This window comes from Pleurodeles waltl, chromosome 6 (assembly GCF_031143425.1).
Source record: "Pleurodeles waltl isolate 20211129_DDA chromosome 6, aPleWal1.hap1.20221129, whole genome shotgun sequence".
Classification (NCBI taxonomy): Eukaryota; Metazoa; Chordata; class Amphibia; order Caudata; family Salamandridae; genus Pleurodeles; species Pleurodeles waltl.
In genome coordinates this window covers 79,089,221-79,111,453 of record NC_090445.1, presented here as the reverse complement: position 1 = coordinate 79,111,453, position 22,233 = coordinate 79,089,221, and the positions used below count along the sequence as shown (strand labels likewise).

The 22,233-nt window shown below is 49.9% G+C and overlaps 2 non-coding genes across 2 annotated transcripts; both read right to left on the bottom strand.

The window, feature by feature from the left end:
* Nucleotides 1–14,089: 14,089 nt before the first annotated feature.
* TRNAK-CUU (transfer RNA lysine (anticodon CUU)) lies at nt 14,090–14,162 on the bottom strand. The gene has a single exon. It is a non-coding gene; the product is annotated as a tRNA-Lys (tRNA).
* Nucleotides 14,163–18,183: 4,021 nt separating this feature from the next.
* TRNAK-CUU (transfer RNA lysine (anticodon CUU)) lies at nt 18,184–18,256 on the bottom strand. The gene has a single exon. It is a non-coding gene; the product is annotated as a tRNA-Lys (tRNA).
* Between the last annotated feature and the right edge of the window lie 3,977 nt (nt 18,257–22,233).

The following is a 22,233-nucleotide window of genomic DNA, read 5'->3' as shown; positions in this document are numbered from 1 at the left end:
AAGGGTGTTCCAGTAAGCCAATGTAAATTGGTAAAATTGGTCACTAGCCTGTTAGTGACAATTTGAAAGTAATGAGAGAGCATAACCACTGAGGTTCTGGTTAGCAGAGCCTCAGTGAGACAGTTAGGCACCACACAGGGAACATATACATGCACACCTATGAGCACTGGGGCCCTGTGTGACAGGGTCCCAGTGACACATACATATAGGCCACAAACCTATGAGCACTGGGGTCCTGACCAGCAGGATCCCAGTGACACATAACAAACATACTGAAAACATAGTGTTTTCACTATGAGCACTGAGGCCTGGCTATCAGGATCCCAGTGAGACAGTGAAAACAGTGACAAACACCCTGACATACACTCACAAACAGGCCAAAGGTGGGGGTAACAAGGCTAGAAAGAGGCTACCTTCTCACACAACCCCCCCCCAAACGAAGGACAATAAGGCTAAGCTTGGCCAGTTGAGACTTTATTGTCTAAGTGGTGATAAGTAGAGAGTAGCTCTGCAATAGACTGGTTACTCCCTTTATCATCCACTATATGGTTACTTCCCTGTGGGGATGTAAACCACCCTGTTTGAAGTTTTTTAGCTAAGCAACAATGTGAAGATGTATTTTCAGAGTTTCTATCAGTAAGTTTTAGTTTAGAGCAGTGGGAATTGTCCACTGAACCTATTTGTAGTGATGGAAATGCCAGACAGGGATGCTGTCTCAGAAAAGCCATAGCTGGGCAAAAACTTTGTCCATATGGCTGGAAGAGAGAACAGGGATGCTGTTTCTCTTGGGTTGGAGCAGGGCAGGGATGCTGTCCTATCAGCTCCACACTAGGGCAGGGATGCTGTCCTAAGTGTTGTGAGGCAGTGCAGAGTTTCTGCACTAAAGTTTCTCTGGGAGGGTTGGAGGGATGCTCCATGTTAACTAAAATGGTGCTCTTTTTCTCACCAATGTTAGTTATCCCACAGAGAGGTACTTCCACCTCAGGGAGTACAGTTTTGCCAACTGATGATTCCCTTGGAACAGGTGCCACCCCAGGAGAGGTTTCTCCCACCACAGGAATGGTATCCTGAATGGTAGGGTGGTTAGGGGATACTGTGATACCCTTTTTACCTGTTGATGGAGAGAGTTCCTGAGTTTTCAGGCCTTCTCTCCTTTGCTTTTTCATTTCAGTAGAAATGAGAGGGAACAATTCCTCAGGGATGCCCAGCATGGCTGCATGGGCATAAAACTCTACATCAGCCCAACCTGAGGCCTCTAGGTCATTACCTAAGAGACAGTCTACAGGTAAGCTAGGTGATACCACCACCTGCTTAGGGCCAGTAACTCCACCCCAACTAAACTGAATTATAGCTAAGGGAAGAAACTTAGTGGAGTTATGGACATCAATAATCTTATACTGTTGTCCAATGATGTGTTGATCAGGGTGCACTAGGTTTTCAGTCACCAAAGTGAAACTGGCACCTGTGTCCCTGTAGGCCAAGGCCTCAACACCATTTATTGAAACTGTCTGCCTGTACTTATCCATTGTAAGGGGACAAGCAGCCAGTGTGGCAAGGCCAATGCCACTAGGTGTGACAGAAACTGTCTTGGGAGTGACTACCCCAGTTTCTACTATGGACCCAAAAGTGAACCCAACTACACCCTTAACTTGACTGTTGCCAGCAGTCCCACCACTAGTACCACTACTGCTAGGGGCACTAGAGCTTGATGTATTAGTGGTGGTAGGCTCAGGGGGTTTACCTGGACAGGACTTATCCCCTGACCTATGGCCTCTGTTTTTACACACAAAGCACCAAGGCTTTTTAATGTGTGCAGGTTGGGAAGAAGAGGAAGAATTTGTTTTATCCCCACCCTCTGAAGAGTGTTTAAGATTTGAAGTGGGATCTTTGGTTTTACCCTTATCCCCATGCTTATCTTGAGATTTTTCACCATCTTTCTTCTTATTGCCATCTTTGTCACCCCCTGTATGAACTTTTCTGTTCACCCTTGTTCTGACCCATTTGTCTGCCTTCTTTCCCAATTCTTGGGGAGAGGTCAGATCAGAGTCTACCAGGTACTGGTGCAACAAATCAGACACACAATTATTAAGTATATGCTCTCTCAGGATTGTGTTATACATGCTTTCATAATCAGTAACTTTACTGCCATGTAACCACCCCTCCAAGGCCTTCACTGAATGGTCAATGAAATCAACCCAGTCTTGTGAAGACTCCTTTTTGGTCTCTCTGAACTTTATCCTGTACTGTTCAGTGGTTAAGCCATAACCATCCAGGAGTGCATTCTTAAGAACTTGGAAATTATTAGCATCATTTTCTTTCACAGTAAGGAGCCTATCCCTACCTTTTCCACTAAATGATAGCCATAGGATAGCAGCCCACTGCCTTTGAGGGACATCCTGTACAACACAGGCCCTCTCAAGTGCAGCAAACCACTTGTTAATGTCATCCCCCTCCTTATAAGGGGGAACTATCTTGTGCAGATTCCTGGAATCATGCTCTTTTGCAGGATGACTATGGGGAATACTGCTGCTGCCACCATGGGTATCTAAACCCAACTTCTGTCTTTCCTTCTCTAATTCAAAAGACTGTCTATCCAAATCCAGCTGTTGCTTTTTAAGCTTCAGTCTGGTTTGTTCCACCCTCAACTTATTGAGTTCCCTCTCTAACATTCTGTCATCAGGGTTGGTGGGAGGGACATTTCTAGAAACAGAGCTATGATGGGAATGAACAGAAGGAGACCTGTCCCTTACAGAAGGCACCCTAACAGCTTGGTTTACAGAAACATTACTACCAGTATGGTGAGAATAAATGCTTTTGCTATGATGTGAGACAACACTATTTATTTGGTGTGGCTCATCATCATTACCATCTATGCTAGATTGTCTAGTAATGGGCAGGCTAGGAAGTTTCTTTCCTGAATCTTTTCCTGGGGGAGTCCCTGAATCAGATTGGGAACTATTAGGTACTTTTTCAACAGATGGGGCACCTCTGGCCTTATCCTGTTCTCTAAGCATGTTAAGTAACAGTTCCAAGGAAGGATTCTTCCCTACACTCAAACCTCTCTCTATACAGAGACTCCTTGCTCTTTTCCAGCTAAGGTTGTCATATGCAAGTTTGGACAGATCAACACTTTGGCCTGTGCCAGACATTTTTTAGAGAGAATTAAAGTGATAGAAAAAGAGAAAAAAAAATTCAGAACTTTTTGGAAAGACAGAAAAAAACTTTTTAAACTTTTAAGAACTTTTTGAAAGTTTAGAAGTACTTTTCAGCACTTTAGAAAAGAGTGAAAAGAGGAAATGCAAAACTTTTTGGCTATGTGTATATACACTGACCTTGTTTTGTATATTTTTCTCTTATGAAAAGTACAATGACAAGAGTGGTAAGTAGTCTCAAGCACTTATCCCACCACTGCACAACCAATGTAGGAGGCTGGACTGGCTTGTAGTGAGTACCAAGGGGTGCTTGCACCTTGCACCAGGCCCAGTTATCCCTTATTAGCGTATAGGGTGTCTAGCAGCTTAGGCTGATAGATAATGGTAGCTTAGCAGAGCAGCTTAGGCTGAACTAGGAGACGTGTGAAGCTACTACAGTACCACTTAGTGTCATATGCACAATATCATAAGAAAACACAATACACAGTTATACTAAAAATAAAGGTACTTTATTTTTATGACAATATGCCAAAGTATCTTAGAGTGTACCCTCAGTGAGAGGATAGGAAATATACACAAGATATATATACACAATAGCAAAAATATGCAGTATAGTCTTAGAAAACAGTGCAAACAATGTATAGTTACAATAGGATGCAATGGGGAAACATAGGGATAGGGGCAACACAAACCATATACTCCAAAAGTGGAATGCGAACCACGAATGGACCCCAAACCTATGTGACCTTGTAGAGGGTCGCTGGGACTATTAGAAAATAGTGAGAGTTAGAAAAATACCCCTCCCAAGACCCTGAAAAGTGAGTGCAAAGTGCACTAAAGTTCCCCTAAGGACAAAGAAGTCGTGTTAGAGGAATAATGCAGGAAAGACACAAACCAGCAATGCAACAACTGTGGATTTCCAATCTAGGGTACCTGTGGAACAAGGGGACCAAGTCCAAAAGTCACAAGCAAGTCGGAGATGGGCAGATGCCCAGGAAATGCCAGCTGCGGGTGCAAAGAAGCTTCTACTGGACAGAAGAAGCTGAGGTTTCTGCAGGAAAGAAAAGGGCTAGAGACTTCCCCTTTGGTGGACGGATCCCACTCGCCGTGGAGAGTCGAGCAGAAGTGTTTTCCCGCCGAAGGAACGCCAACAAGCCTTGCTAGCTGCAAATCGTGCGTTTGGTGTTTTTGGACGCTGCTGGGGCCCAGGAGGTCGCAAATTGGACCTGAAGAGAGAGGGGACGTCGAGCAAGACAAAGAGCCCTCACTGAAGCAGGTAGCACCCGGAGAAGTGCCAGAAACAGGCACTACGAGGATGCGTGAAACGGTGCTCGCCGAAGTTGCACAAAGGAGTCCCACGTCGCCGGAGACCAACTTAGAAAGTCGTGCAATGCAGGTTAGAGTGCCGTGGACCCAGGCTTGGCTGTGCACAAAGGATTTCCGCCGGAAGTGCACAGGGGCCGGAGTAGCTGCAAAGTCGCGGTTCCCAGCAATGCAGCCCAGCGAGGTGAGGCAAGGACTTACCTCCACCAAACCTGGGCTGAAGAGTCACTGGACTGTGGCGGTCACTTGGACAGAGTCGCTGGATTCGAGGGACCCGCTCGTCGTGCTGAGAGGAGACCCAAGGGACCGGTAATGCAGCTTTTTGGTGCCTGCGGTTGCAGGGGGAAGATTCCGTCGACCCACGGGAGATTTCTTCGGAGCTTCTGGTGCAGAGAGGAGGCAGGCTACCCCCACAGCATGCACAAGCAGGAAAACAGTCGAGAAGGCGGCAGGATCAGCGTTACAGAGTTGCTGTAGTCGTCTTTGCTACTATGTTGCAGGTTTGCAGGCTTCCAGCGCGGTCAGCAGTCGATTCCTTGGCAGAAGGTGAAGAGAGAGATGCAGAGGAACTCGGATGAGCTCTTGCATTCGTTATCTGAAGTTTCCCCAGAGACAGAGACCCTAAATAGCCAGAAAAGAGGGTTTGGCTACCTAGGAGAGAGGATAGGCTACTAACACCTGAAAGAGCCTATCAGCAGGAGTCTCTGACGTCACCTGGTGGCACTGGCCACTCAGAGCAGTCCAGTGTGCCAGCAGCACCTCTGTTTCCAAGATGGCAGAGGTCTGGAGCACACTGGAGGAGCTCTGGACACCTCCCAGGGGAGGTGCAGGTCAGGGGAGTGGTCACTCCCCTTTCCTTTGTCCAGTTTCGCGCCAGAGCAGGGGCTAAGGGGTCCCTGAACCGGTGTAGACTGGCTTATGCAGAATTGGGCACATCTGTGCCCAAGAAAGCATTTCCAGAGGCTGGGGGAGGCTACTCCTCCCCTGCCTTCACACCATTTTCCAAAGGGAGAGGGTGTCACACCCTCTCTCAGAGGAAGTTCTTTGTTCTGCCATCCTGGGCCAGGCCTGGCTGGACCCCAGGAGGGCAGATGCCTGTCTGAGGGGTTGGCAGCAGCTGCAGTGAAACCCCCGGAAGGGCAGTTTGGCAGTACCAGGGTCTGTGCTACAGACCACTGGGATCATGGGATTGTGCCAACTATGCCAGGATGGCATAGAGGGGGCAATTCCATGATCATAGACATGTTACATGGCCATATTCGGAGTTACCATTGTGAAGCTACATATAGGTAGTGACCTATATGTAGTGCACGCGTGTAATGGTGTCCCCGCACTCACAAAGTTCAGGGAATTGGCTCTGAACAATGTGGGGGCACCTTGGCTAGTGCCAGGGTGCCCTCACACTAAGTAACTTTGCACCTAACCTTTACCAGGTAAAGGTTAGACATATAGGTGACTTATAAGTTACTTAAGTGCAGTGTAAAATGGCTGTGAAATAACGTGGACGTTATTTCACTCAGGCTGCAGTGGCAGGCCTGTGTAAGAATTGTCAGAGCTCCCTATGGGTGGCAAAAGAAATGCTGCAGTCCATAGGGATCTCCTGGAACCCCAATACCCTGGGTACCTCAGTACCATGTACTAGGGAATTATAAGGGTGTTCCAGTAAGCCAATGTAAATTGGTAAAAATGGTCACTAGCCTGTTAGTGACAATTTGGAAAGAAATGAGAGAGCATAACCACTGAGGTTCTGATTAGCAGAGCCTCAGTGAGACAGTTAGTCACTACACAGGTAACACATTCAGGCACACTTATGAACACTGGGGCCCTGGGTTACCAGGGTCCCAGTGACACATACAACTAAAACAACATATATACAGTGAAAAATGGGGGTAACATGCTAGGCAAGATGGTACTTTCCTACACTGACTCGACACAGGCACCTTTCTCTTTCTCCATCTCTCGCTCTACTCCAGTCTTATGTCCCCATCAGTCTCTCTGGAGCTCACTGTGGTACATACATGCATCTGTCCTCTCAACATGTCTCTAGGCACATACTTAAATGTCCAGTAGAGAACAGTGTGAACTCTCCCTGTGTCGCAAGGTGGCAGTCATCCTCCAGAGCTGTGTTCCGGAGGCTGCTGGAATGGCCGAGCAGTGTAAGGTGCCACATTCAAGAGCAGTATTTTCCCCAGTCCTGTGATCAAATCCCGCTGCCGACATAAAGTAGTTTTCATACCTACTTTAATCATAACACCAGCGGGGATGAGACCTTAAACTCCTCTCTTTGAAAGGATGGGGGGAGAGGACGGACCGGAGCGGACTCCGAGCTCGCTGTATGCACGGGCGGCTCAGGCTAGGAAAGGGCGCAGGAAAGGCTCGGCCTAGGACCGCTCCCGCCGGTGCCTCCCAGGGCGGGAAGTACTGCATTGTGTGGAGTCCTGTGGGAATCGTGAGCCAAACAGCAGGATGTGTGTGTGGTTTTAAGCCTCAGCGAAATATCTGAAAAAGCTGAGAGTTAATGTTAAACCCGAAAATGGAGAAGCCTTTAAAAAGCATCTCGCCCAACGTGGGGCTCAAACCCATGACCCTCAGATAAAGAGTCTCATGCTCTACCAACTGAGCTAGCCGGGCTGCTATGCGTATGTTATTTCACACACCCTCTGTGTGTTCTTTGTGAGGAAGTAGTGTGTGGTTATCCCAGGAGGCCCCTTTTTTCATTTTCTCTGCTGCTGACTCGACACAGACACCTTTCTCTTTCTCCATCTCTCGTTCTACCCCAGTCTTATGTCCCCATCAGTCTCTCTGGAGCTCACTCTGGTACATACATGCATCTGTCCTCTCAACCTGTCTCTGGGCACATACTTAAATGTCCAGTAGAGAAGATTGTGAACTCTCCCTGTTTCGCGAGGTGGCAGTCAGTCTCCAGAACCTTGTTCCGGAGGCTGCCGGAATGGCCGAGCGGTGTAAGGTGCCACATTCAAGAGCAGTATCTTCCCCAGACCCGTGATCAAATACTGCAGCCGACATAAAGTTGTTTTCATACCTACTTTAATCATAACACCAGCGGGATGAGACCTTAAACTCCTCTTTTTGATAGGATGGGGGGGGACAGGACGGACCGTAGCGGACTCCGAGCTCGCTGTAAGCACGTGCAGCTCAGGCTAGGAAAAGGCGCAGGAAAGCCTCTGCCTAGGACCGCTCCCAGCGGCGCCTCCCAGGGCGGGAAGTTCTTCGTTGTGTGGAGTCCTGTGGGAATCGTGAGGCAAACTGCAGCATGTGTGTGTGTGTAGTTTTAAGCCTCAGCGAAATATCTGAAAAAGGTGAGAGTTAATGTTCAACCCGAAAATGGAGAAGCCTTTAAAAAGCATCACACCCAACGTGGGGCTCATACCCACGACCCTGAGATTAAGAGTCTCATGCTCTACCGACTGAGCTAGCCGGGATACTGTGCCGATGTCATTTCATACACCCTCTGTGTGTTCTTTGTGAGGAAGTAGTGTGTGGTTATCCCAGGAGGCCCCTTTGTTTCATTTTCTCTGCTGCTGACTCAACACAGGCACCTTTCTCTTTCTCCATCTCTCGCTCTACCCCAGTCTTATGTCCCCATCAGTCTCTCTGGAGCTCACTCTGGTACATACTTGCATCTGTCCTCTCAACCTGTCTCTGGGCACATACTTAAATGTCCAGTAGAGAACAGTGTGAACTCTCCCTGTTTCGCGAGGTGGCAGTCAGCCTCCAGAGCCGTGTTCCGGAGGCTGCCGGAATGGCTGAGCGGTGTAAGGCGCCACATTCAAGAGCAGTATCTTCCCCAGTCCCGTGGTTAAATCCCGCTGCTGACATAAAGTAGTTTTCAGACCTACTTTAATCATAACACCAGCGGGGATGAGACCTTAAACTCCTCTCTTTGAAAGGATGGGGGGAGAGGACAGACCGGAGCGGACTCCGAGCTCGCTGTAAGCACGGGCGGCTCAGGATAGGAAAGGGCGCAGGAAAGGCTCGGCCTAGGACCGCTCCCAGCGGCGCCTCCCAGGGCGGGAAGTTCTTCGTTGTGTGGAGTCCTGTGGGAATCGTGAGGCAAACTGCAGGATGTGTGTGTGTGTAGTTTTAAGCCTCAGCGAAATATCTGAAAAAGGTGAGAGTTATTGTTAAACCCGAAAATGGAGAAGCCTTTAGAAAGCATCACACCCAACGTGGGGCTCAAACCCCGACCCTGAGATTAAGAGTCGCATGCTCGACCGACTGAGCTAGCCGGGCAGCTGTGCTTATGTCATTTCATACACCCTCTGTGTGTTCTTTGTGAGGAAGTAATGTGTGGTTATCCCAGGAGGCCCCTTTGTTTCATTTTCTCTGCTGCTGACTCGACACAGGCACCTTTCTCTTTCTCCATCTCTCGCTCTACCCGAGTCTTATGTCCCCATCAGTCTCTCTGGAGCTCACTCTGGTACATACATGCATCTGTCCTCTCAACCAGTCTCTAGGCACATACCTAAATGTCCAGTAGACAACAGTGTAAACTCTCCCTGTGTCGCGAGGTGGCTGTCAGCCTCCAGAGCGGTGTTCCGCAGGCTGCCGGAATGGCCGAGCGGTGTAAGGCGCCACATTCAAGAGAAGTATCTTCCCCAGTCCCGTGATCAAATCCCGCTGCTGACATAAAGTAGTTTTCATACCTACTTTAATCATAACAACAGCGGGGATGAGACTTTAAACTCCTCTTTTTGAAAGGATGGGGGGGACAGGACGGACCGGAGCGGACTCCGAGCTCGCTGTAAGCACGGGCGGCTCAGGCTAGGAAAGGGCGCAGGAAAGGCTTGGCCTAGGACCGCTCCCAGCGGCGCCTCCCAGGGCGGGAAGTGTTGCGTTGTGTGGAGTCCTGTGGGAATCGTGAGGCAAACTGCAGGATGTGTGTGTGTGTGTAGTTTTAAGCCTCAGCAAAATATCTGAAAAAGGTGAGAGTTAATGTTAAACCCGAAAATGGAGAAGCCTTTAAAAAGCATCACACCCAACGTGGGGTTCGAACCCACTACCCTGAGATTAAGAGTCTCATGCTCTACCGACTGAGCTAGTCAGGCTGCTGTGCTGATGTCATTTCATACACCCTCTGTGTGTTCTTTGTGAGGAAGTAGTGTGTGGTTATCCCAGGAGGCCCCTTTGTTTCATTTTCTCTGCTGCTGACTCGACACAGGCACCTTTCTCTTTCTCCATCTCTCGCTCTACCCCAGTGTTATGTCCCCATCAGTCTCTCTGGAGCTCACTCTGGTACATACATGCATCTGTCCTCTCAACCTGTCTCTGGGCACATACTTAAATGTCCAGTAGAGAACAGTGTGAACTCTCCCTGTTTCGCGAGGTGGCAGTCGGCCTCCAGAGGCATGTTCCGGAGGCTGCCGGAATGGCCGAGCGGTGTAAGGCGCCACATTCAAGAGCAGTATCTTGTAGGAAAGTACCATCTTGCCTGGCATGTTACCCCCATTTTTCACTGTATATATGTTGTTTTAGTTGTATGTGTCACTGGGACCCTGCCAGCCAGGGCCCCAGTGCTCATAAGTGTGCCTGACTGTGTTACCTGTGTAGTGACTAACTGTCTCACTGAGGCTCTGCTATCCAGAACCTCAGTGGTTATGCTCTCTCATTTCTTTCAAATTGTCACTAACAGGCTAGTGACCAATTTTACCAATTTACATTGGCTTACTGGAAGACCCTTATAATTCCCTAGTATATGGTACTGAGGTACCCAGGGTATTGGGGATCCAGGAGATCCCTATGGGCTGCAGCATTTCTTTTGCCACCCATAGGGAGCTCTGACAATTCTTACACAGGCCTGCCACTGCAGCCTGAGTGAAATAATGCACACATTATTTCACAGCCATTTTCACTGCACTTATGTAACTTATAAGTCACCTATATGTCTAACCTTTACTTAGTAAAGGTTGGGTGCTAAGTTACTTAGTGTGAGGGCACCCTGGCACTACCCAGAGTGCCCCCACATCATTCAGGGCAAATTCCCCGGACTTTGTGAGTGCGGGGACACCATTCCACGCATGCACTACACATGTGTAGCTTCACAATGGTAACTCCGAATATGGCCATGTAACATGTCTAAGATCATGGAATTGCCCCCTCTATGCCATCCTGGCATTGTTGTTACAATCCCATGATCCCACGGGTCTGTAGCTCAGACCCGGGTACTGCCAAACTGCCTTTTCAGGGGTTTCACTGCAGCTGCTGCTGCTGCCAACCCCTCAGACAGGTTTCTGCCCTCCTGGGGTCCAGCCAGGCTTGTCCCAGGATGGCAGAACAAAGTACTTCCTCTGAGAGAAGGTGTTACACCCTCTCCCTTTGGAAAATGGTGTGAAGGCAGGGGAGGAGTAGCCTCCCCCAGCCTCTGGAAATGCTTTCATGGGCACATTTGGTGCCCATTTCTGCATAAGCCAGTCTACACCGGTTCAGGGACCCCTTAGCCGTGCTCTGGCGCGAAACTGGACAAAGGAAAGGGGAGTGACCACTCCCCTGACCTGCACCTCCCCTTGGAGGTGTCCAGAGCTCCTCCAGTGTGCTCCAGACCTCTGCCATCTTGGAAACAGAGGTGCTGCTGGCACACTGGACTGCTCTGAGTGGCCAGTGCCACCAGGTGACGTCAGAGACTCCTTCTGATAGGCTCCTTCAGGTGTTGCTAGCCTATCCTCTCTCCTAGGTAGCCAAACCCTCTTTTCTGGCTATTTAGGGTCTCTGTCTCTGGGGATTCCTTAGATAACGAATGCAAGAGCTCATCAGAGTTCCTCTGCATCTCTCTCTTCACCTTCTGCCAAGGAATCGACTGCTGACCGCGCTGGAAGCCTGGAAAACTGCAACAAAGTAGCAAGGACGACTACTGCAACTCTGTAACGCTGATCCTGCCGCCTTCTCGACTGTTTTCCTGGTGGTGCATGCTGTGGGGGTAGTCTGCCTCCTCTCTGCACTAGAAGCTCCGAAGAAATCTCCCGTGGGTCGACGGAATCTTCCCCCTGCAACCGCAGGCACCAAAGAACTGCATTACCGGTCTCCTGGGTCTCCTCTCAGCATGCCGAGCGAGGTCCCTTGAATCCAGCAACTCTGTCCAAGTGACTCCCACAGTCCAGTGACTCTTCAGTCCAAGTTTGGTGGAGGTAAGTCCTTGCCTCCCCACGCCAGACTGCATTGCTGGGAACCGCGACTTTTGCAGCTACTCCGGCTTCCGTGCACTTCCGGTGGAACTCCTTTGTGCACAGCCAAGCCTGGGTCCACAGCACTCTAACCTGCATTGCACAACTTTCTAAGTTGGTCTCCGGCGACGTGGGACCTCTTTGTGTAACTTCAGGTGAGCACCATTTCACGCATCCTTTTAGTGCCTGTTTCTGGCACTTTTGCGGGTGCTACCTGCTGCTGAGAGGGCTCCTTTTCTTGCTCGATGTCCCCTCTGTCCCCAGACGCAATTGGTGACATCCTTGTCCCTCCTGGGCTACAGCAGCGTCCAAAAACCCTTTTTGCACGATTTGCAGCTAGCAAGGCTTGTTGGCTGTATTTCCACAGCAAAACACTTCTGCACGATTCTCCACGGCGTGTGGAACCGATCCTCCAAAGAGGAAGTTTCTAGCCCTTGTCGTTCCTGCAGAATCCTAAGTTTCTACTGTCCAGTAGCAGCTTCTTTGCATCCACCGTTGGCATTTCTTGGGCATCTGCCCATCTCCGACTTGCTTATGACTTTTGGACTTGGTCCCCTTGTTCCACAGGTACCCTCGTTTGGAAATCCATTGTTGTTGCATTGCTGGTTTGTGTCTTTCCTGCAGAATTCCTCTATCACGACTTCTTTGTCCTTTGGGGAACTTTAGTGCACTTTGCACTCACTTTTCAGGGTCTTGGGGTGGGCTATTTTTCTAACCCTTACTATTTTCTAATAGTCCCAGCGACCCTCTACACGGTCACATAGGTTTGGGGTCCATTCGTGGTTCGCATTCTACTTTTGGAGTATATGGTTTGTTTTGCCCCTATCCCTATGTGTCCACATTGCATCCTATTGTAACTATACATTGTTTGCACTGTTTTCTAAGACTATACTGCATATTTTTGGTATTGTGTACATATAACTTGTGTATAATTGCTATCTTCATACTGAGGGTACTCACTGAGCTACTTTGGCATATTGTCATAAAAATAAAGTACCTTTATTTTTAGTATATCTGTGTATTGTGTTTTCTTATGACATTGTACAAGTGACACTAGTGGTACTGTAGGAGCTTCAGTCGTCTCCTAGTTCAGCCTAAGCTGCTCTGCTAAGCTTCCATTATCTATCAGCCTATTCTGCTAGACACCCTATACACTAATAAGGGATAACTGGGCCTGGTGCAAGGTGCAAGTACCCCTTGGTACTCACTACAAGCCAGTCCCGCCTCCTACATATCTTCCCCAGTCCCGTGATCAAATCCTGCTGCCGTCATAAAGTAGTTTTCATACCTACTTTAATCATACCAGGGATGAGACCTTAAACCCCTCTTTTTGAAAGGATTGGGGGGGGACAGGACGGACCGGAGTGGACTCCGAGCTCGCTGTAAGCACGGGCAGCTCAGGCTAGGAAAGGCCGCAGGAAAGGCTCGGCCTAGGACCGCTCCCAGCGGCGCCTCCCAGGGCGGGAAGTGCTGCGTTGTGTGGAGTCCTGTGGGAATCGTGAGGCAAACTGCAGGATGTGTGTGTGTGTGTGTGTGTGTAGTTTTAAGCCTCAGCGAAATATATCTGAAAAAGTTGAGAGTTAATGTTAAACCCGAAAATGGAGAAGCCTTTAAAAAGCATCATGCCCAACGTGGGGCTCGAACCCACGACCCTGAGATTAAGAATCTCATGCTCTGCCGACTGAGCTAGCCGGGTTGCTGTGCCTATGTTATTTCACACATCCTCTGTGTGTTCTTTGTGAGGAAGTAGTGAGTGGTTATCCCAGGAGGCCCCTTTGTTTCATTTTCTCTGCTGCTGACTCGACACAGGCACCTTTCTCTTTCTCCATCGCTCGCTCTACCCCCGTCCTATGTTCCGTCAGTCTCTCTGGAGCTCACTCTGGTACATACATGCATCTGTCCTCTCAACCTGTCTCTGGGCACATACTTAAATGTCCAGTAGAGAACAGTGTGAACTCTCCCTGTTTTGCAAGGTGGCAGTCAGCCTCCAGAGACGTGCTCCGAAGGCTGCTGCAATGGCCGAGCGGTGTAAGGTGCCACATTCAAGAGCAGTATCTTCCCCAGTCCCGTGATCAAATCCTGCTGCCAACATAAAGTAGTTTTCATACCTACTTAATTCATAACACCAGCGGGGATGAGACCTTAAACTGCTCTTTTTGAAAGGATGGGGGGGGACAGGACGGACCGGAGCGGACTCTGAGCTCGCTGTAAGCACGGGCGGCTCAGGCTAGGAAAGGGTGCAGGAAAGGCTTTGCCTAGGACCGCTCCCAGCGGCTCCTCCCAGGGCGGGAAGTGCTGCATTGTGTGGAGTCCTGTGGGAATCGTGAGGCAAACTGCAGGATGTGTATGTGTGTAGTTTTAAGCCTCAGCAAAATATCTGAAAAAGGTGAGAGTTAATGTTAAACCCGAAAATGGAGAAGCCTTAAAAACGCATCACGCCCAACGTGGGGCTTGAACCCACGACCCTGAGATTAAGAGTCTCATGCTCTACCGACTGAGCTAGCCAGGCTGCTGTGCCTATGTCATTTCGCACACCCTCTGTGTGTCCTTTGTGAGGAAGTAGTGTGTGGTTATCTCAGGAGGCCCCTTTGTTTCATTTTCTCTGCTGCTGACTCGACACAGGCACCTTTCTCTTTCTCCATCTCTCGCTCTACCCCAGTCTTATGTCCCGTCAGTCTATCTGGAGCTCACTCTGGTACATACATGCATCTGTCCTCTCAACCTGTCTCTGGGCACATACTTAAATGTCCAGTAGAGAACAGTGTGAACTCTCCCTGTTTTGCGAGGTGGCAGTCAGCGTCCAGAGTCGTGTTCCGGAGGCTCCCGGAATGGCCGAGGGGTGTAAGGCGCCACAATCAAGAGCAGTATCTTCCCCAGTCCCGTGATCAAATTCTGCTGCCAATATAAAGTAGTTTTCATACCTACTTTAATCATAACACCAGCGGAGATGAGACCTTAAACTCCTCTTTTTGAAAGGATGGGGGGGGACAGGACGGACCGGAGCGGACTCCGAGCTCGCTGTAAGCACGGGCGGCTCAGGCTAGGAAAGGGCACAGGAAAGGCTCGGCCTAGGACCGCTCCCAGCGGCGCCTCCCAGGGCGGGAAGTGCTGCGTTGTGTGGAGTCCTGTGGGAATCGTGAGGCAAACTGCAGGATGTGTGTGTGTGTAGTTTTAAGCCTCAGCAAAATATCTGAAAAAGGTGAGAGTTAATGTTAAACCCGAAAATGGAGAAGCCTTTAAAAAGCATCACGCCAAACGTGGGACTCGAAACCACAACCCTGAGATTTAGAGTCTCATGCTCTACCGACTGAGCTATCTGGGCTGCTGTGCCTATGTCATTTCACACACCCTCTGTGTATTCTTTGTGAGGAAGTAGTGTGTGGTTATCCCAGGAGGCCCCTTTGTTCCATTTTCTCTGCTGCTGACTCGACACAGGCACCTTTCTCTTTCTCCATCTCTCGCTCTACCCCAGTCTTATGTCCCCATCAGTCTCTCTTGAGCTCACTCTGGTACATACATGCATCTGTCCTCTCAACCTGTCTCTGGGCACATACTTAAATGTCCAGTAGAGAACAGTGTGAACTCTCCCTGTTTCGCGAGGTGGCAGTCAGCCTCCAGAGTTGTGTTCCGGAGGCTGCCGGAATGGCCGAGTGGTGTAAGGCGCCACATTCAAGAGCAGTATCTTCCCCAGTCCAGTCATCAAATCCTGCTGCCCACATAAAGTAGTTTTCATACCTACTTTAATCATAACACCAGCAGGGATGAGACCTTAAACTCCTCTTTTTGAAAGGATGGGGGGGGACAGGACGGACCGGAGCGGACTCGGAGCTCGCTGTAAGCACGGGCGGCTCAGGCTAGGAAAGGGCGCAGGAAAGGCTTGGCCTAGGACCGCTCCCAGCGGCGCCTCCCAGGGCGGGAAGTGCTGCGTTGTGTGGAGTCCTGTGGGAATCGTGAGGCAAACTGCAGGATGTGTGTGTGTGTAGTTTTAAGCCTCAGCAAAATATCTGAAAAAGGTGAGAGTTAATGTTAAACCCGAAAATGGAGAAGCCTTTAAAAAGCACCACCCCCAATGGGGGGCTCGAATCCACGACCCTGAAATTAAGAGTCTCATGCTCTACTGACTGAGCTAGCTGGGATGCTGTGCCTATGTCATGTCACACACCCTCTGTGTATTCTTTGTGAGGAAGTAGTCTGTGGTTATCCCAGGAGGCCCCTTTGTTTCATTTTCTCTGCTGCTGACTCGACACAGGCACCTTTCTCTTTCTCCATCTCTCGCTCTACCCCAGTCTTATGTCCCCATCAGTCTCTCTTGAGCTCACTCTGGTACATACATGCATCTGTCCTCTTAACCTGTCTCTGGGCACATACTTAAATGTCCAGTAGAGAACAGTGTGAACTCTCCCTGTTTCGCGCGGTTGCAGTCAGCCTCCAGAGCTGTGTTCCGGAGGCTGCCGGAATGGCCGAGCGGTGTAAGGCGCCACATTCAAGAGCAGTATCTTCACCAGTCCCGTCATCAAATCCTGCTGCCAACATCAAGTAGTTTTCATACCTACTTTAATCATAACACCCGCAGGGATGAGACCTTAAACTCCTTTTTGAAAGGATGTGGGGGGACAGGACGGACCGGAGCGGACTCGGAGCTCGCTGTAAGCACCGGCGGCTCAGACTAGGAAAGGGCGCAGGAAAGGCTCGGCCTAGGACCGCTCCCAGCGGCGCCTCCCAGGGCGGGAAGTGCTGCGTTGTGTGGAGTCCTGTGGGAATCGTGAGTCAAACTGCAGGATGTGTGTATGTGTGTGTGTGTGTGTGTAGTTTTAAGCCTCAGCGAAATATCTGAAAAAGGTGAGAGTTATTGTTAAACCCGAAAATGGAGAAGCCTTTAAAAAGCATCAAGCACCAACGTGGGGCTCACACCCACAATCCTGAGATTAAGAGTCTCATGGTCTACCGACTGAGCTAGCCGGGCTGCTCTGCATATGTCATTTCACACACCCTGTGTGTGTTCTTTGTAAGGAAGTAGTGTGTGGTTATCCCAGGAGACCCCTTTGTTTTCTTTCTCTGCTGCTGACTCGACACAGGCAACTTTTTCTTTCTCCATCTCTCGCTGTACCCCAGTCTTATGTCCCCATCAGTCTCTCTAGAGCTCACTCTGGTACATACATGCATCTGTCCTCTCAACCTGTCTCTGGGCACATACTTAAATGTCCAGTAGAGAACAATGTGAACTCTCCCAGTTTTGCAAGGTGGCAGTCAGCCTCCAGAGCCATTTTCCGGAGGCTGCCGGAATGGCCGAACGGTGTAAGGCACCACATTCAAGAACAGTATCTTCCCCAGTCCAGTGATCACATCCCGCTGCCGACATAAAGCAGTTTTCATACCTACTTTAATCATAACTCCAGCGGGGATGAGACCTTAAACTCCTCTTTTTGAAAGGATGGGGGAGGACAGGATGGACCGGAGCGGACTCCGAGCTCGCTGTAAGCACGGGCGGCTCAGGCTAGGAAAGTGCGCAGGAAAGGCTCGGCCTAGGACCGCTCCCAGCGGTGCCTCCCAGAGCTGGAAGTGCTGCGTTGTGTGGAGTCCTGTGGGAATCGTGAGGCAAACTGCAGGATGTGTGCGTGTGTGTAGTTTTAAGCCTCAGCGAAATATATGAAAAAGTTGAGAGTTAATGTTAAACCCGAAAATGGAGAAGCCTTTAAAAAGCATCACGCCCAACGTGGGGCTCAAACCCATAACCGTGAGATTAAGAGTCTCATGCTCTACCGACTGAGCTAGCCGGGCTGCTGTGTCTATGTCATTTCACACACCCTCTGTGTGTTCTTTGTGAGGAAGTAGTGTGTGGTTATCCCAGGAGGCCCCTTTGTTTCATTTTCTCTGCTGCTGACTCGACACAGGCACCTTTCTCTTTCTCCATCTCTCGCTCTACCCCAGTCTTATGTACCCATCAGTCTCTCTGGAGCTCACTCTGGTACATACATGCATCTGTCCTCTCAACCTGTCTCTGGGCACATACTTGAATGTCCAGTAGAGAAGAGTGTGAACTCTCCCTGTTTCGCGAGGTGGCAGTAAGCCTCCAGAGCCATGTTCCGGAGGCTGCCAGAATGGCTGAGCGGTGTAAGGTGCCACATTCAAGAGCAATATCTTCCCCAGTCCCGTGATCAAATCCCACTGCCTACATAAAGTAGTTTTCATACCTACTTTAATCATAACACCAGCGGGGATTAGACCTTAAACTCCTCTTTTTGAAAGGATGGGGGGGCGGGGGACAGGACGGACCAGAGCGGACTCCGAGCTCGCTGTAAGAACGGGCGGCTCAGGCTAGGAAAGGGCGCAGGAAAGGCTCGGCCTAGGACCGCTCCCAGCGGCGCCTCCCAGGGCGGGTAGTGCTGCGTTGTGTGGAGTCCTGTGGGAATCGTGAGGCAAACTGCAGGATGTGTGTGTGTTTGTGTTGTTTTAAGCCTCAGCGAAATATATCTGAAAATGGTGTGAGTTAATGTTATACCCGAAAATGGAGAAGCCTTTAAAAACCATCACGCCCAACGTGGGGCTCGAACCCACGACCCTGAGATTAAGAGTCTCATGCTCTACCGACTGAGCTAGCCGGGCTACTGTGGCTATGTCATTTCACACACCCTCTGTGTGTTCTTTGTGAGGAAGTAGTGTGTGGTTATCCCAGGATGCCCCTTTGTTTCATTTTCTCTGCTGCTGACTCGACACATGCACCTTTCTCTTTCTCCATCTCTCGCTCTACCCCAGTCTTATGTCCCCATCAGTCTCTCTGGAGCTCACTCTGGTACATACATGCATCTGTCCTCTCAACCTGTCTCTGGGCACAATCTTAAATGTCCAGTAGAGAACAGTGTGAACTCTCCCTGTTTTGCAAGGTGGCAGTCAGCCTCCAGAGCCATGTTCCGGAGGCTGCTGGAATGGCCGAGCGGTGTAAGGCGCCACATTCAAGAGCAGTATCTTCCCCAGTCCCGTGATCAAATCCTGCTGCCAACATAAGGTAGTTTTCATACCTACTTGAATCATAACACCAGCGGGGATGAGACCTTAAACTGCTCTTTTTGAAAGGATGGGGGGAGACAGGACGGACCGGAGCGGACTCCGAGCTCGCTGGAAGCACGGGCGGCTCAGGCTAGGAAAGGGCGCAGGAAAGGCTCGGCCTAGGACCGCTCCCAGCGGCGCCTCCCAGTGCGGGAAGTGCTGCGTTGTGTGGAGTCCTGTGGGAATCGTGAGGCAAACTGCAGGATGTGTGTGTGTTAGTTTTAAGCCTCAGCAAAATATCTGAAAAAGGTGTTGTAGGAGGCTGGACTGGCTTGTAGTGAGTACCAAGAGGTACTTGCACCTTGCACCAGGCCCAGTTATCCCTTATTAGTGTATAGGGTGTCTAGCAGCTTAGGCTGATAGATAATGGTAGCTTAGCAGAGCAGATTAGGCTGAACTAGGAGACGTGTGAAGCTACTACAGTACCACCTAGTGTCATATGCACAATATCATAAGAAAACACAATACACAGTTATACTAAAAATAAAGGTACTTTATTTTTATGACAATATGCCAAAGTATCTTAGAGTGTACCCTCAGTGAGAGAGTTAGAAAAATAACCCTCCCCAAGACCCTGAAAAGTGAGTGCAAAGTGCACTAAAGTTCCCCTAAGGACAAAAGAGTCGTGTTAATGCAGGAAAGACACAAACCAGCAATGCAACAACTGTGGATTTCCAATCTAGGGTACCTGTGGAACAAGGGGACCAAATCCAAAAGTCACAAGCAAGTCGGAGATGGGCAGATGCCCAGGAAATGCCAGCTGCGGGTGCAAAGAAGCTTTGACTGGACAGAAGAAGCTGAGGTTTCTGCAGGAACGAAAAGGGCTAGAGACTTCCCGTTTGGTGGACGGATCCCGCTCGCCTTGGAGAGTCGTGCAATGAGAGAGCATAACCACTGAGGTTCTGGTTAGCAACTGAGGCTCTGCTAATCAGAACCTCAGTGGTTATGCTCTCTCATTTCTTTCCAAATTGTCACTAACAGGCTAGTGACCATTTTTACCAATTTACATTGGCTTACTGGAACACCCTTATAATTCCCTAGTATATGGTACTGAGGTACCCAGGGTATTGGGGTTCCAGGAGATCCCTATGGGCTGCAGCATTTCTTTTGCCACCCATAGGGAGCTCTGACAATTCTTACACAGGCCTGCCACTGCAGCCTGAGTGAAATAACGTCCATGTTATTTCACAGCCATTTTGCACTGCACTTAAGTAACTTATAAGTCACCTATATGTCTAACCTTTACCTGGTAAAGGTTAGGTGCAAAGTTACTTAGTGTGAGGGCACCCTGGCACTAGCCAAGGTGCCCCCACATTGTTCAGAGCCAATTCCCTGAACTTTGTGAGTGCGGGGACACCATTACACGTGTGCACTACATATAGGTCACTACCTATATGTAGCTTCACAATGGTAACTCCGAATATGGCCATGTAACATGTCTATGATCATGGAATTGCCCCCTCTATGCCACCCTGGCATAGTTGGCACAATCCCATGATCCCAGTGGTCTGTAGCACAGACCCTGGTACTGCCAAACTGCCCTTCCTGGGGTTTCACTGCAGCTGCTGCTGCTGCCAACCCCTCAGACAGGCAGCTGCCCTCCTGGGGTCCAGCCAGGCCTGGCCCAGGATGGCAGAACAAAGAACTTCCTCTGAGAGAGGGTGTGACACCCTCTCCCGTTGGAAAATGGTGTGAAGGCAGGGGAGGAGTAGCCTCCCCAAGCCTCTGGAAATGCTTTGTTGGGCACAGAGGTGCCCAATTCTGCATAAGCCAGTCTACACCGGTTCAGGGACCCCTTAGCCCCTGCTCTGGCGCGAAACTGGACAAAGGAAAGGGGAGTGACCACTCCCCTGACCTGCACCTCCCCTGGGAGGTGTCCAGAGCTCCTCCAGTGTGCTCCAGACCTCTGCCATCTTGGAAACAGAGGTGCTGCTGGCACACTGGACTGCTCTGAGTGGCCAGTGCCACCAGGTGACGTCAGAGACTCCTGCTGATAGGCTCCTTTAGGTGTTAGTAGCCTATCCTCTCTCCTAGGTAGCCAAACCCTCTTTTCTGGCTATTTAGGGTCTCTGTCTCTGGGGAAACTTTAGATAACGAATGCAAGAGCTCATCCGAGTTCCTCTGCATCTCTCTCTTCACCTTCTGATAAGGAAACGACTGCTGACCGCTCTGGAAGCCTGCAAACCTGCAACATAGTAGCAAAGACGACTACTGCAACTCTGTAACGCTGATCCTGCCGCCTTCTCGACTGTTTTCCTGCTTGTGCATGCTGTGGGGGTAGCCTGTCTCCTCTCTGCACCAGAAGCTCCGAAGAAATCTCCCGTGGGTCGACGGAATCTTCCCCCTGCAACCGCAGGCACCAAAAAGCTGCATTACCGGTCCCTTGGGTCTCCTCTCAGCACGACGAGCGAGGTCCCTCGAATCCAGCGACTCTGTCCAAGTGACCCCCACAGTCCAGTGACTCTTCAGTCCAAGTTTGGTGGAGGTAAGTCCTTGCCTCACCTCGCTGGGAACCGCGACTTTGCAGCTACTCCGGCCCCTGTGCAATTCCGGCGGAAATCCTTTGTGCACAGCCAAGCCTGGGTCCACGGCACTCTAACCTGCATTGCACGACTTTCTAAGTTGGTCTCCGGCGACGTGGGACTCCTTTGTGCAACTTCGGCGAGCACCGTTTCACGCATCCTTGTAGTGCCTGTTTCTGGCACTTCTCCGGGTGCTACCTGCTTCAGTGAGGGCTCTTTGTCTTGCTTGACGTCCCCTCTCTTTTCAGGTCCAATGTGCGACCTCCTGGTCCCTCCTGGGCCCCAGAAGCGTCCAAAAACGCCAAACGCACGATTTGCGACTAGCAAGGCTTGTTGGCGTCCTTTCGGCGGGAAAACACTTCTGCCCGACTCTCCAAGGCGAGTGGGATTCGTCCACCAAAGGGGAAGTCTCTAGCCCTTTTCGTTCCTGCAGAAACCTCAGCTTCTTCTGTCCAGTAGAAGCTTCTTTGCACCCGCAGCTGGCATTTCCTGGGCATCTGCCCATCTCCGACTTGCTTGTGACTTTTGGACTTGGTCCCCTTGTTCCACAGGTACCCTAGATTGGAAATCCACAGTTGTTGCATTGCTGGTTTGTGTCTTTCCTGCATTATTCCTCTAACACAACTATTTTGTCCTTAGGGGAACTTTAGTGCACTCTGCACTCACTTTTCAGGGTCTTGGGGAGGGTTATTTTTCTAACTCTCACTATTTTCTAATAGTCCCAGCGACCCTCTACAAGGTCACATAGGTTTGGGGTCCATTCGTGGTTCGCATTCCACTTTTGGAGTATATGGTTTGTGTTGCCCCTATCCCTATGTTTCCCCATTGCATCCTATTGTAACTATACATTGTTTGCACTGTTTTCTAAGACTATACTGCATATTTTTGCTATTGTGTATATATATCTTGTGTATATTTCCTATCCTCTCACTGAGGGTACACTCTAAGATACTTTGGCATATTGTCATAAAAATAAAGTACCTTTATTTTTAGTATAACTGTGCATTGTGTTTT